Genomic DNA, 15,577 nt, shown 5'->3' with positions numbered 1-15,577 from the left:
GATGTATTGGGCAGCCTGTCACATAAATCAAGGGGTGCTTATACAATGTATACCGCTCACCAATGAACGAAGAGATGTATGCATTCTTAAATATCACCAACTCTTTGTTAATATATTCTAATAAAGCTTCAGTCCTTGACGGAAATTGTCCATCCATAGCTATAGTGTGTTGTACGTGAATGGTGAACTTCGATTAGGGATGTAAGGTGACACAAGGACAAAAAGTCCGCAAGTCCTTGGGTGTCATCGCTAGTTACATCTTTTACCAAAATCCCATTAAAAACCCACATTTTGAAATAAGAGAAAATGCGTTCGATAGCTGTAAAGACATTCGCTTGAAATTCAGTATGTTTTACCTGATAATGAACTAGTATATTAATTAGTCTTGGGTTGATTTTATGTTCGCTCCATACATATAATGTTGTAAAGGTCGTGTTACATTTGACTCGATCATTTTAGGTCACTTGTTGTCACTTATATCTAAAGGTGTTTTTGTTGTGTTCCATGAACCATATTGACAAGGATGTTTCCATTTTTCTATCAGTCGGAATGTTTGTCGGTGTCATATAAAAATAGCATCGTTTATTAGCTAACAATTAGTCGCCATGTGGCTGTGAATATTGTGAATTAAATTATTTTACTACATTAGCACACGTCAGCTGAACCATTCCGTTTACGACGCAAACTTCCTGATCCGGAGCTAGTGCTGTAATGTAATCTGTTGTTACGTAATCGGACGTGCATTGTGACAATGATACAGTGCCGCACGGGATGCATGCCACTTTATACCGTGTAATCTGTGTGCTCGGCAATGGCTAATGCACGTGTATCGCTAACACTCCATTCTGTTTTGTGGTTCAGTGGTTAATACCATAAAAGGTGTCATGTTAATTAAATCTATTAGGATATTTCCTGTTGATTTGATACATCAAAAGGTTTCAATTGCCAATTATAGACGAAAATCCAACCTTTGATTTATGTTTTATTAAGATTATTTATATTTTATGGTGGATCCGTCAAACAAGTATTTACATTACCCTTCATTAAAGAAATCAACTCAGCAAACCAGAAAATGTGTATGCAGATTAAGACGTTTCAAGCACTGAATTTCTGTACGCATGTATTGCATATATTTACACAATCTTTTATTTTCTATGATTGAATTCGCGAATCATTTATTTACATATATTGTTTTTAAATTGTTGTGTTCCGTACGACGCAACGATCACACCAGACCATATCTTATTAAACATTTAAGATGACGGAAAATGATCTAAGTGTCCACTTGATGTAGGTGTAATTACATCGACTTGTTACCACTATTACACACGTGTAGATATCACGCCCATTAAGTCAGTAGACGTAGTGTATGTATGGTATAGCTCTGAAAGAAATCTACACTTGTCGATGATCTAATCCAACACCTACTTCAATTTAAGAGTTTTCTTGAAACAGCACGCGCGTTGTCACCTGACACGTGACTGTTGTAGGTTCGTGCAGGTGCAGATACTTTTATTTTGTCCTAATAGTATAAAGTTTAAGGCCAAAGTTCTAATTTTGTTTGGTTGTCGTGTTAACAAAGCTCTTATTCTCCATTTACAAGTATATATTGACATCCAGCTAGTTTTTAAGTATTGCTGGACGGATCCCGCAATCAACAGCCATATAACAATCTGTGAAACAGCCCAAATATCACTGGTAAGAGTGATTGGTTATTTTATCATGTTTATGTCAGAAAATCCAGCACAATTCTCCTACTCACAGTGCCCTATGATACGGATTTTTGCCCTAGTCCCGCTATATTTAAACCACCCCTCTATTGAGCACCACTCGACCGTCACATACGGTTTGTCATTATCTCTGTGATTAAGGCAATTTGACCATGTGGGTAATGAGATCACTCAGGATTTGGAGATTGTTTTTTGGCATTTTTGCCAGCTACAATTTACTGGTTAATCTAATTTGGCTGTGTAATATTACGGAAGCGGAAACATGTTTGTGTGACTGGGAATTAACCGTAACCGATTCCTTACTTAGAAGTGTGGCATGCTGTAATATTGCGGAACATAGCATATGGTACTCTCTATGTCCAGGAACGCTCCCAATTTTACACACGACATATAGTCTGCTAACGTTATGAATTGGAATCTTGTGTAACTGACACTGATTGGGTGGTCATAGGGCTAAATGACGGGACTTGTGTAAGTCTACAATCGTGTGCATTCATGTGTTTATGATGTGAAGGCGTCGCTGTAAAATATTAGGTTTATCAATAAAAGATAAAACTACAGTTTACACGACAGTGTCGTAACCCCGACTACACGAGTAGATAAACATTCCCTTTCAATGATGATACACTGGGTACTACATAACCTTTGGTAGTATACATTCTCATCCACTCATGCATAGCGGTACAGCAGCTTCTGTCGAAATGTTTAATAACTTTGTAGCTCGTTACTGAGTATGTGCAACATGCCATCCATGACGGGATGTTTTACTACACTTTGTACGTCGTTTGAAGTTCGAAGAAATGGAAAAAGATTGCGTTACATATGTGTTTACTTTTTATAATATTTCTCGCTGCCTTTGTCTGTTATTGTGTGCACTGTGTATAGCTATAAACACGACTTTACGGTAATACAATTACCAGTTATATGAGATGTAATTAAAAAGAAGTAGACGTCTACACTACAAGGCGTGCCATATTTCTGCACCATAACCATGTACGTCGTATATCACGTCCGTTATCTATCGCAAATGTAACATAAAGAGAAACACTTAATTCTAGGAGCATTACACCATCAGCTGGAGAATGGTATATTATGTATAAGCAGGCGACAAAGTGTACAACACCACCAGACCCGCAGGTTTGGATATCCCACGTACCATCTCCAGTATCGATCCTGGGAGCTGGATCTCTAGCCATTAAAGTTGGTACCGCGGCCAAGAAACCCCAGCTTCCTTGGAAACATTCCGGAACAGAGCTCTGGCTGTCGCACTGTAAACTACTGTCATAACTAGAACTAAAATATTCATGTGTCTGGATGGGCCAGAAAGCGCCTATTTCCCTGACTCAACCCTATACTTGAGTAAATAGGAGATTTTTTCTGTTCGGGTTATCGTTAGGTCCATTAACGGTGTTTAATCCTGGCGCTAATGAAACTACTTCAAACGTCCCCGCGATCCTGAGGGACGCATGGGAACCGTAAACACAAATAAACTATTTGGCGAATGGTCGTCATCATGCAAACTCGTGGTTACCAATGCTGCTGTATCCATTTCGGACACGCAATTCACGTGTATTTTCTAGGTGTTAGTACCTTAAACAGTCGTGCATATTTATGCACAATTTGAGATAAGTTATATATTGATATAGGATACTGCTTAATGTAGTTTGTATCCCTGATACTACTAGCTTCTCTTGTCATATGAAATATGCTGAATGACATAAAAGTCATTAAATCACGAGAAAGATGACACTTCAGCTGACACGTCTGTACAAAGAAACCCATTTGACCATAAATTTTACGTTTGCACGACGCTTTGTCGAACAACTGTCCGCCGACGGTAAGAAATAGAGTTAGGAAACAGCTATATCTTCCATGTTTCTAAAATGTAGGTCAAATGTTCCCCTTTAATGTAAGTCAATGACTTATAAATCCTTGATATAGGCCGTAGGTCATAATATATATTATATTATTTTAACCTTGGTGCGTGACACACCACAGCCTTTTGGCGAACCTTTTAAAAATGGTGCCGTGACGATCAATCTAGAGAATGAACTTTGAACACATTTTACATTTGATGCAGGTCAGAGTTTAACATCTAGGTCACAGCGACTTAATATGTAACACTGTCTAAACAGGTAGACAAAGTAAACCTACAAACTGTACTTTTCATTGATAAAATTATATAGACATTGAGCCTGAACGAGTTATTATAGTGATCGAAATAAAATATAGGTCACATCGACATCGATTCTGAAAACCGTAATGCTCAACAATGAAGTTTAACAAGATCAATGTAGCATTGAGATAATAAACTAGGCCAATATGATATAGAAGGAGCGGGCGGAAACATGAAAAGCAACCTGGTACCAAATTAACCGTTGAGGTCAGTCGGACGATCTGTTTTTGTGGGACGTTCATTAGAGCTGATGGTTTCCAAATTATGAAGAGCTCAGGCACTGACAGACACAGACAAACCAGCTCGCATAGCTGTATCATCAAAAATAACAGAATACAAGGAACTCGTGTTTCGCTCAATTTGTCTGAGAATCTGGCACCTGTGAATGGTATTAACACACGAGTAATGTTATCAGAGTACATGTTCTTGGTGCTAAGTCATTCTTAGAGAGACGGGGATGTTTAGGATGGGGATACAACAGGTAGTCAGGGTAGTCACTAGAGAATGGTATTAACACACGAGTAATGTTATCAGAGTACTTGTTCTTGGTGCTAAGTCATTCTTAGAGAGACGGGGATGTTTAGGATGGGGATACAACAGGTAGTCAGGGTAGTCACTAGAGAATGGTATTAACACACGAGTAATGTTATCAGAGTACTTGTTCTTGGTGCTAAGTCATTCTTAGAGAGACGGGGATGTTTAGGATGGGGATACAACAGGTAGTCAGGGTAGTCACTAGAGAATGGTATTAACACACGAGTAATGTTATCAGAGTACATGTTCTTGGTACTAAGTCATTCTTAGAGAGACGGGGATGTTTAGGATGGGGATACAACAGGTAGTCAGGGTAGTCACTAGAGAATGGTATTAACACACGAGTAATGTTATCAGAGTACATGTTGTTCTTGGTGCTAAGCCATTCTTAGAGAGACGGGGATGTTAAGGATTTTGGAATACAACAGGTAGTCAGGGTAGTCACTAGAGAATGGTATTAACACACGAGTAATGTTATCAGAGTACATGTTCTTGGTGCTAAGCCATTCTTAGAGAGACGGGGATGTTAAGGATTTTGGAATACAACAGGTAGTCAGGGTAGTCACTAGAGAATGGTATTAACACACGAGTAATGTTATCAGAGTACATGTTCTTGGTGCTAAGCCATTCTTAGAGAGACGGGGATGTTTAGGATTTTGGAATACAACAGGTAGTCAGGGTAGTCACTAGAGAATGGTATTAACACACGAGTAATGCTATCAGAGTACTTGTTCTTGGTGCTAAGTCATCCTTAGAGAGACGGGGATGTTTAGGATGGGGATACAACAGTAGTCACTAGAGAATGGCATCACTTCTCACTATACCGAGATAGTAAGTACAAGGTTACAGTACAAATCTACTGTGTAATTAACTGGCATTTTACATCGTATTGGAACTACAGAGTACTATTACCCTAGCACGTCATGTATCTAATCAATCACTGAAATACATGGGATCAACGGGTTCGCTCGATTAGAGGGAGACCATTTATAAATAGTTAAGGATATATGGCTAATTTGTAAAACTGATTATGGCTATTTACAGCCAAAAAATATAAATATGTTAATATATTATCTAATTAATATCTGCTGAATCACTGCGATCCGAGTGGTATCCGAATGGTATCCGAGTGGAATATTAAGCATCTCTATATATGACAGAGTAGATGGGACCGTTCCCTTCCTTGGGGACAATTACCTCAGCTCGATACCACTTAAATGTATCTTACTGTATACGCACTATTCCCTAAGTGTTGTCGTGTATGTGTCGGAATGGTGTGGAATGGGGAGACAGAGGGTGGTGAGCAGGTCTCACGATTGTTTGTAATCTACAGGTTGATGAAGGATAAGTTGTCTATATGTTACTGATTTGTTTGATAGATATCAGGATCTGATTTGTAAGGTTGTGGACGTTAGAGATGTACATAACGTGCCCTGGGTGTGTATTTCCCATTTATCATGTGCTACCCTGTCCTGATACATGTGTTACATGTACCCTATCTCTGTATACATGTCCTGATACATGTATCCGGCCATGCATATTGATAACACGGATTTGGTCGGATAGTGTAAACAAAATGCCCGCCTGTGGCCGAACAGACTGGGCCAAATACAACGATATAAACATATCATTGATTTCCCTCGCTAAGTCTTTTTCCACCTCAAATGGCCGAGATAAGGCGCTGATCGATTCAGCAGCAAGAAGGATTAGGCCCGGATTCCTTTAGGAAACAGCGTCCAACCTTCAACAAGGGTGTATTTATAGACACACTCTTTAATCCCAGATTCCATCACATTGCAATAAAAGCTTGTATGCGTTATCCAGTTGAGAAACACTATCTATTGTATGTTAGGGAAATCAATTTTGAAAGCGAGTATTGTTTCCATCGGCTGTGAATCAAGAATTATCTGTGTAAAAGGTGTACAATTTGTCAGATTTCGGATTACAAGATGATTAAATCGAGCGTTTTCACATTTGATAGGTTTTTGCCTATAAAGTATATTACATTCCCAGTTTCCTCACCAGCACACAGATTCTATTTCAGTTTCCGCTCCGTCTATTCCTGGAAGCATGATAAAGGTATCGATCCCCCGCTCTACATAGCTATTCCACAAAACACCTATCTCAGTAACAGTCGTAAGAACTGCTTAACTCGGCCCTCAACTGAACTTTACAACTCCCATAATTCTTCATGACTTACACATGAAGACGATGGATTATTCATTAGCCATTTTGTGTTTGGAGATTTTTCGGTTCTATTTTTGTTCTCGTTGTCTGCCACTAATAGTAATCAGATCAACTGTGTATTTGACCTCATTCTGCTTTATCGATTTTTGCATTCAAAACAAACTTGCAGTTCGCTGGAGTTTGTGGCGTGGCTTCTAGAGCACAGCGCAGTGGTGATGCATAACAAATGTACACATGTTGCTGAAGCGATCGTAACAAGTATTTTCATTGGCTACAAATTTGTCACCTGATGTCGTAACCATGGGACTTAACATGTAAATAAATATGGTGGATGTCATCATTTGCAAGCTGCACAGTAGGCCATCTAACCCCAAATTGATTCATTGCTAAATTTTCATATAAAGGGTAAAAATTCGGAATGGCAGATGCGACTTTCTGTATTATAAATTCTTTTATGTATTTCATGCGTTTATAAACGTTTCCGTTGCAATGCCTGCACATTTATAGTTCAAAATAATATTTATAAGGCACATCTAAACATTTATCATATAACCGACCCAATGTTCATCAACCTGTCGGAATAAAACACACCAAGTATAAATAGACTATCTATCAGGACACATGAAAACATGTTTTGATGAAGTTGATGCTGTCAATATTTCTGCCATATCCGTTTTAAACCAACACCACGCACTGTTTATCGCTACATTCTAGTATATGTTAAAGTACATTCATCTTGTGAAAACGTTTATTGTAATTAGCTAATGTTTATAATATAGTGACAAACTGGCATTGGTCGTATATCTGACAGATGTTTTAATGTGGAGATTCTGTTATTTCCTCTGAGACTAGTACATCAATGTGTTTATACATGTAACACAACATGATTTCTGTCACATGCCACAATATACTAGTAATCGGAAAGGTTTCAGCGAAACTTTCAGAGATTTCAATTAATTTGAAATGCTTCTATAGGAATTATTACAAATAGTTGACGAGAGAAATCGAGGGTTTTTTTCTGGTCGGTGAACACGTGACTCTCTGACACTCTGAGGTATTACACGGTTGAATTAATTCACATACAGTTGAGTTTATGAAGACAGTGCAATATACCGGATGTCACTTGCATTCGCACATACACTGGTAACCCAAAATGTGTTAATCTTGCCGAAACTTGTTAGAATAACGGCAGAATACTTAATTTTTAACAAGTTTCGGCAGGATTAGCATATGTGCTTTTTTATTCAGTATTAACCCTTTATATTAAGACTTTTCCTCAGAATTCCAATTCGATTAATAAAATTAAGTATTTCTGCCGTAAAATTAAGTATTTTTCTGTCCGCCGTGGGTCGTGACGGCTGACGGCCGAATAACAGAGGGTATCAGTCACAATTACCCAACTTCGTTACGTGCACGGCTATTTATTGCTACATTGTCGGAGGTTGGGAATCGCCAAACTTTTCCGATGCGACGGTGAAATTAACAGATTCGGCGATAGAATTAAGAGTTTCTGCGTTTATATTCAGTGTTTCTGCGTTTATATTCAATGTTTCTGCGCTAATATTAACACATTTCGTCGCTTACATCGAGCGGGCGCGCCGAGCCGTGACGGCCGAGCACACGGCTTACACAGGTAAACTTTACCTTGTGAAACGAGACTTACAGTACGTACAGCCGCCAGCCGATTGTACCTGTAAAATAATTATGTTTACAATTCTCTTTTCCCCTTTAAAAATACATATATCCTCATTATCCTATTCTCCTATCTTTTGTTGTTTTCTTTCCCGCGTCTCGTCATTTGAGCTATGCATTTTGCACCTTTTTTCGGAAGAGTTCCGATACGAGCGGTAACAAATGAATAACTGTCAAGCGGTAACAAATGAATAACTGTCTAGGTTATGTGTAAAATATGTGTATATACACGGGGATTAACTATGACAAACAAATTATGTGTTTGATTATGTGCAATTACATGTATGTATATTCTTCTCACAAATTTGAATTGTTGACGATATTAAAATAAGATCGTTTTCCATAAAATAAATAAATATTTGTTATTTACAGACGTTTTGAAAGATATTTTGCTGTTGCCTTTAATTGTAAAATGCTGATTAAGTGTTATACATAATGATCTGCTTTTCAAGTTTGCTGAATTGATTTGATATACATTAAACGACCGATATCATATTCTGGTAATATTTGATGTACTTTGTTGCATGTAATTCCAGTATTTATTTATTTCTGCGTTTATATTCAATGTTTCTGCGTTTATATTCAATGTTTCTGCGTTTATATTAACACATTTCGTCGCTTACATCGAGCGGGCGCGCCGAGCCGTGACGGCCGAGCACACGGCTTACACGGGTAAACTTTACCTTGTGAAACGAGACTTACAGTACGTACAGCCGCCAGCCGATTGTACCTGAAAAATAATTATGTGTACAATTCTCTTTTCCCCTTTAAAAATACATATACCCTAATTATCCTATTCTCCTACATGTATATTTTGTTGTTTTCTTTCCCGCGTCTCGTCATTTGAGCTATGCATTTTGCACCTATGATATACCGATATGAGCGGTAACAAATGTACACGGGGATTAACTATGACAAACAAATTATGTGTTTGATTATGTGCAATTACATGTATGTATATTCTTCTCACAAACTTGAATTGTTGACGATATTAAAATAAGATCGTTTTCCATAAAATAAATAAATATTTGTTATTTACAGATTAAATATAAAAATTTTCACAGCTTCTGAACTCAAAGAATATAAAAATAATGAGAAATTTATGTAAATACCATTTTCTGTCTAAAAGTCTTTTGAGCTACAATATTGCAGCTACGGCAAAAACCAGTCCTATTGTGCTTTTGAGACACTTTTTCTTTTATAATTTAAGCTAAATATTAGTAATACAATCATATACCGGGTAATACATAGCTTTTAAATAAAAAGATTTGGTGTCTATCAATCGGTTTTCTAGCGACACCCTTGTAGATCGTCTTTCATAAAATATACACTTTTATAATATTTTTCTTTGCTATTTTAAGTTCTAAAAGTATTGTACGTAAAAATAGCTTAATTACATATTCTTTATTAAAAACTGAACGTCTTTAAAAGATCATGCAGAATAAATCCACTTCAAACTTTATGACGTAGCTATAGTCTACCTACAAGTACATATAGTACCCAATTCAGCTTGTTTTGATTCTTAATTACCGGTAAACACAATATGTTTATGATCCCAACCCCGCAAGTTATCTTGACCGTATATTGCGTCATGGTCCAATAATTATAACTTGTCAAACATACAGGTAAGCCACAGTATCCAGCTATACAGGTACCTCAAGGGGTGACCATCGATAGATGGCCCGAGGGCAGAATCGTTGCCTTCTGTGTTTGCACGGCTTTATGAGAATGGAGGCCGTATCTTTATATAATATGTGATTTTAGAATTGTTTCAATGGAAGTTTGTTAAGACAAACAAATCTACTTTACCGTTTAAAAATCATATAGGTTTATGAGTTTGAAACACAAAAGTACCATTCTTATTAGATACATGTACATGTTTGTTGTAGAGCCTGGGTAAACATGTACACCGTTTCCCGGGGAGGGGGGGGGGGGGGTTGGTAGATTGGGATGAGGTAAAAACTAGCTGGCAAAACATATAGTAAGTGATGCTGAATACACCTCAATTATTGTCATGACAGGCAGCCGTGAAGTGGAGCTGACGGGAGCTGTACAATGCGTAAATCAAGCATGTCTGTCACAACCTTGAATTTACCAATAATACATGTATATATTATAATCAAAATTAATTTAGATTAGGTACTTATTCAACATCGTAATATGGTATTTTATATACATAGTCATGACAGGAGAGGACCTTATTAGGCTTTGCCTGTTGTCCAATCCATTTAGCAATACATTAATATAATATCTTTCTCTGTAATTCATGTATATCTTGTATTGATTAATAAAATATAATGAAATGAAATATACATAGTCATGATAATCAGGTTTCTGATATATGTAAAAAGCCAGTGTAGAAAAAAATAAATTAATGAAAAGATATTGGATGAAATATGATTTTCCAATAATCTTGAAATAAATGTTTTAGTTAATTATACACTTGGTATTTTGATTATTTTTTATTTTAATATATAAAGCGTCATTAGCAAATAAATTAAAATGCACTACCAGTTAAAATACATATCCCTATTGACTACCATTGTTGTATAACTGTTCGTATTTGTGTGATGAGTACAATGTATCTGTAGAGAGGCTGCCGCCTAAGTACAGCATGCTATAAATGGACCTCCTGGGGTTGGGATATCTGAGACTGAACATATTGAAGGGTGCCCAAAAAAGGCCCCAGGCCCCTGGCCCCACTCTGACCAATGTTAGGTAATTTAGATTATCATATCCGTGTGGTTGATGGAACAGTATGAAGTCCAAGTGACCATGGCAACTGCAGTCCTAGCCTAGGGGTCTATACCTTTCGAGCAGGCATATTTTAAGTGTACAATATACTACATGTATGGATCACACACTGTTATCACGTAACTCACGCGGTTTGTAAAAGAAGGTCAGAATAGGATATTGTCAAATTATCAGAGTTTCTAGAATTAAAATAATTGTGACAAATTCAGAATCTAATCAACAACTATGAATCTACAGTTTAAATGGGTAGAACTTTTGATTGTCTGTTTAATTTATTTCAGGCATGTGACCTACATTTTTGCGATCGGTCCTTTGAACAGTGTACTTATGTTGATGCTCACGAGCAGCCACATGCCCGATTCTAAATTTTTGCTTTCTTAAGCCAGTGCTTACAGGTTCCTCAATCGGTTGACACAATAAAATGTAATTTCTAATGCCTATTTTTAACGTCTATGGACGATTTCACATATTTCCAATGCTTTGCAACGCGCCAGGTTCTATGTAGCAAATGTATACGTATATACATTTGACAGGATTAAAACTATTTCGCGCACCTTGCCGTTTAGAAAACTAGATTACATACATAGTTAAACATTTTATGAAGAATTTAATTTGTTTATGTTTATCATGATGTCCTTGCTTTTATTATGCCCATCAATATATCCTTTTTAATCAAAATATTTTGCCTATCAAAATATCTCTTGGGCGACGATTTGCTAACACTGAAAATCTTACTCCCTGCAAGGTTCATCACTTGATGCGTTCGAAAAAGAAATCTTTAAAGAAATCTTTAAACTACATATCACTTGCTAAGAGAAATAGTTTTTACTGGGAAAATGCGGACTTGAACTATCCATTGATGAGACTTAACCAGTACGTGGTTTACCGTACGCAGTTAATTTGCAACGCAGTTAATTTGCTTTTATAACTTCTAAGAAACGTCCAAATTATACGTCCTATAAATTAAATTGTATGATAATTTATATTGATACATTTTACTTTATATGTATCTATTCAAATAAACATTACAATACGAATGATTTCCAGTAATTAACGGCAATTTTATGTTGCAATAAATATTATGTTTCTGATCGCAATAAATATTTCTATCTGTCAAAGTCCATAGACTGCAGAATAAATACATATTTTCTCATATCTCTGTGGCACATCATCTAGTCTGTCTGTGGTCTTGATGTAGTGGACATTTTACCTCGACACGATGTCCACTACAGGTGGACACCGTGTTCACACGTAGTGCACTCCGTGTCTACCTGTAGTCTAAATCTTGTGCACTCCGTGTCTACCTGTAGTCTAAACCTCGTGCACTCCGTGTCCACTCGTAGTTCACACCGTGTGCACAATGTGTAACCTTTAGTCTACTACCAACTGTAATTTGTTTGTCATAGTTAATCCCCGTGTATATACACATATTTTACACATAACCTAGACAGTTATTCATTTGTTACCGCTCGTATCGGAACTCTTCCGAAAAAAGGTGCAAAATGCATAGCTCAAATGACGAGACGCGGGAAAGAAAACAACAAAATATAGGAGAATAGGATAATGAGGATATGTATTTTTAAAGGGGAAAAGAGAATTGTAAACATAATTATTTTACAGGTACAATCGGCTGGCGGCTGTACGTACTGTAAGTCTCGTTTCACAAGGTAAAGTTTACCTGTGTAAGCCGTGTGCTCGGCCGTCACGGCTCGGCGCGCCCGCTCGATGTAAGCGACGAAATGTGTTAATATTAGCGCAGAAACATTGAATATAAACGCAGAAACACTGAATATAAACGCAGAAACTCTTAATTCTATCGCCGAATCTGTTAATTTCACCGTCGCATCGGAAAAGTTTGGCGATTCCCAACCTCCGACAATGTAGCAATAAATAGCCGTGCACGTAACGAAGTTGGGTAATTGTGACTGATACCCTCTGTTATTCGGCCGTCAGCCGTCACGACCCACGGCGGACAGAAAAATACTTAATTTTACGGCAGAAATACTTAATTTTATTAATCGAATTGGAATTCTGAGGAAAAGTCTTAATATAAAGGGTTAATACTGAATAAAAAAGCACATATGCTAATCCTGCCGAAACTTGTTAAAAATTAAGTATTCTGCCGTTATTCTAACAAGTTTCGGCAAGATTAACACATTTTGGGTTACCAGTGATAGAATGTGTTCTATCCCGGGGCGATGCAATTTGATGCCTGTTTTTGTGCACCGACTCTAATTTAGCCCCACTGTCTGGCGTACCTACTCTACTATTATATCATGTAAATTTAACAGCCGGCCAAGTTAATGCAATTAATTACCAACGCTATGTTAATCAGGAAAGTCTCATTATAATATATAGGGAAGACAGGTTGTTTGGTATCATATAGACTGTCCAATTACAATTTAAAGGGATGGAAGGATGTATGATAATATATGTTATCTTTGTAAACAGCGTGGTGGAGGAGGGCGAGTGCACACACGTACATCCCCTACCCCTTGATACCACGAGACTAACACTGGTGCAGTAGTTATCAACAGCAAAGATAAGCTTTAGAGGAACACTCAGTAATCTCAGAGGTGTAAATGGCTCGATGACTACCGAAATATCTGATAGTGTTGAAATATCAAGTTGTAAAAGACGTTATGTAGCCGATTGGGTAAGAATGGACACGCGCCATCATGTCCGCCGCACGTGCGGTCAGGTCCTATTTAGTTTCTATTCTAAAAGCAATCACTGTTGTGAAATAGAATTAAATTTCACATGTAAAATTGTCTTTTTATCTCCGAAGATGTGCATATCTTAAGGCATTGTAATTTAATGTGCAGTTTGTTCGAAAGGAACTAAGAATGTATAAGAACATCAGATTGTACTATCAATAAAGTTATAATGATGGAATTTGACACATGGCAGAGATAACAGTAACCCGTTTCATGATAGGAGGACAACACCGGCGCCTCACCAAACAAAGAGTCCGCCATATTGATAGAATTCGAGCTCTTCTAGAGTGGCATGCTTTTTAACACGAAATTGAATAAGAATCTACCCAAACATTAAGATAAAACATAAATGTTTACAAATTACAGTCTTCAATATATTTATATCGAATTGTATCCACATGTGTGACATTGATAGAAAGATTTGATTCCTATTGACAGCTACACGCCTGATAAAGCCTTACATTTAAACTCTGAAATTCTAATGATTAACATCAGTGCAATTGATCCGTTACTTTCAACTCACGAGGAGGTTTCATTCCATATTTATGTTTTGTGAAGCCATTCCCAGGCGTCGCATCGACTCTAAATGACCAGCAAACATTGGGAAGCTTCTTTTTGATTGGCTAATTTTAAGCCTCGCGATCGTTTGGTATTCCGATAGCAATGTCTTCTCCAAGAAATCATCTAATCAACTACCAGCATGGATTGAATACATAGCATATCCTAATAGTAGACAAATGCCAATCAATGTGAAGCTGTTAGATTGTGATTGTGCACCAGTGAGAACGCCCAAAGTGTGTGACGCGTTCAGAACCGTGACGGATTGGTGCAGCGACGCCACGATGTTTGACCCATAGATGAGACCAAATGTTTACAGAAACAACATTCAACTCTCTACCCGGTAACATCCAGTCTACACAAACATAAACATGAACTTTGCAGTGTTGTTTTAGATAGAGCCGTGTCAGACTCCGGATTCATAGTCCAAATGCATTGAAAACTGCACGTATTGTGCATTTCCATCGTTATCCACTACGTCTAAATGCTCATGCTTGTTCACAATAGTTGCACTGTACATGTAAATGTAATTATAACTGTTCTAACAATGGTTACATGCTTTTTACATGAATCAAAATAAATCATAGATTTTAATGAGTGGATGACAAAATATTTGATATTGAAAAAGCATTTTTTTTTTAAAAACCCAAGTTCAGAAAACAGATATAGATACATCACCTAGTGCCTACCAGATCCTTTTTGTTTACGGTTATAAATGTACTTCTGATGTTCAGTGTTGTTCACTGTAAAAATCATTATGTACGATGTTTTCTATGTGCTTCTGAGACTGGCAATTATATGGAGATTCTGTGTATATTAAAGAAACAAATTGTTTATTACTCCCGAGACGGAGGAACTCATCAGACCTGATTGTTTGTTGGCCATAGTTTAGACAGAATTCTCCTGACTTTGGTCCCTGTATTCGTGACCATTCTGTTTAATGTTCGTGTATCTCCTTACAGACCAAAGTAACGTATGTTTAAGTCTTATATCCGCCATAAACATCGGTGAATTTATACCGCATAATTAAATCGTCAAAGGGTTCACCAACATCATAATGACCTCATTCATTGTCTATAACTGTAACATGCGCGGTATTTACATGAGACTCTCTGACTAGCCAGTAATATTTATATTAAATGAGGTCAATAATTGTTTGACTAAATGAGGATAGATCTTAACTTTGCATGAGGAGTACATGTACCATACACAACATAGTATCTTGACGT

The sequence above is a fragment of the Argopecten irradians genome, chromosome 7 (genome assembly GCF_041381155.1).
Source record: "Argopecten irradians isolate NY chromosome 7, Ai_NY, whole genome shotgun sequence".
Taxonomy (NCBI): domain Eukaryota; kingdom Metazoa; phylum Mollusca; class Bivalvia; order Pectinida; family Pectinidae; genus Argopecten; species Argopecten irradians.
This window is presented reverse-complemented; position numbering follows the sequence as displayed.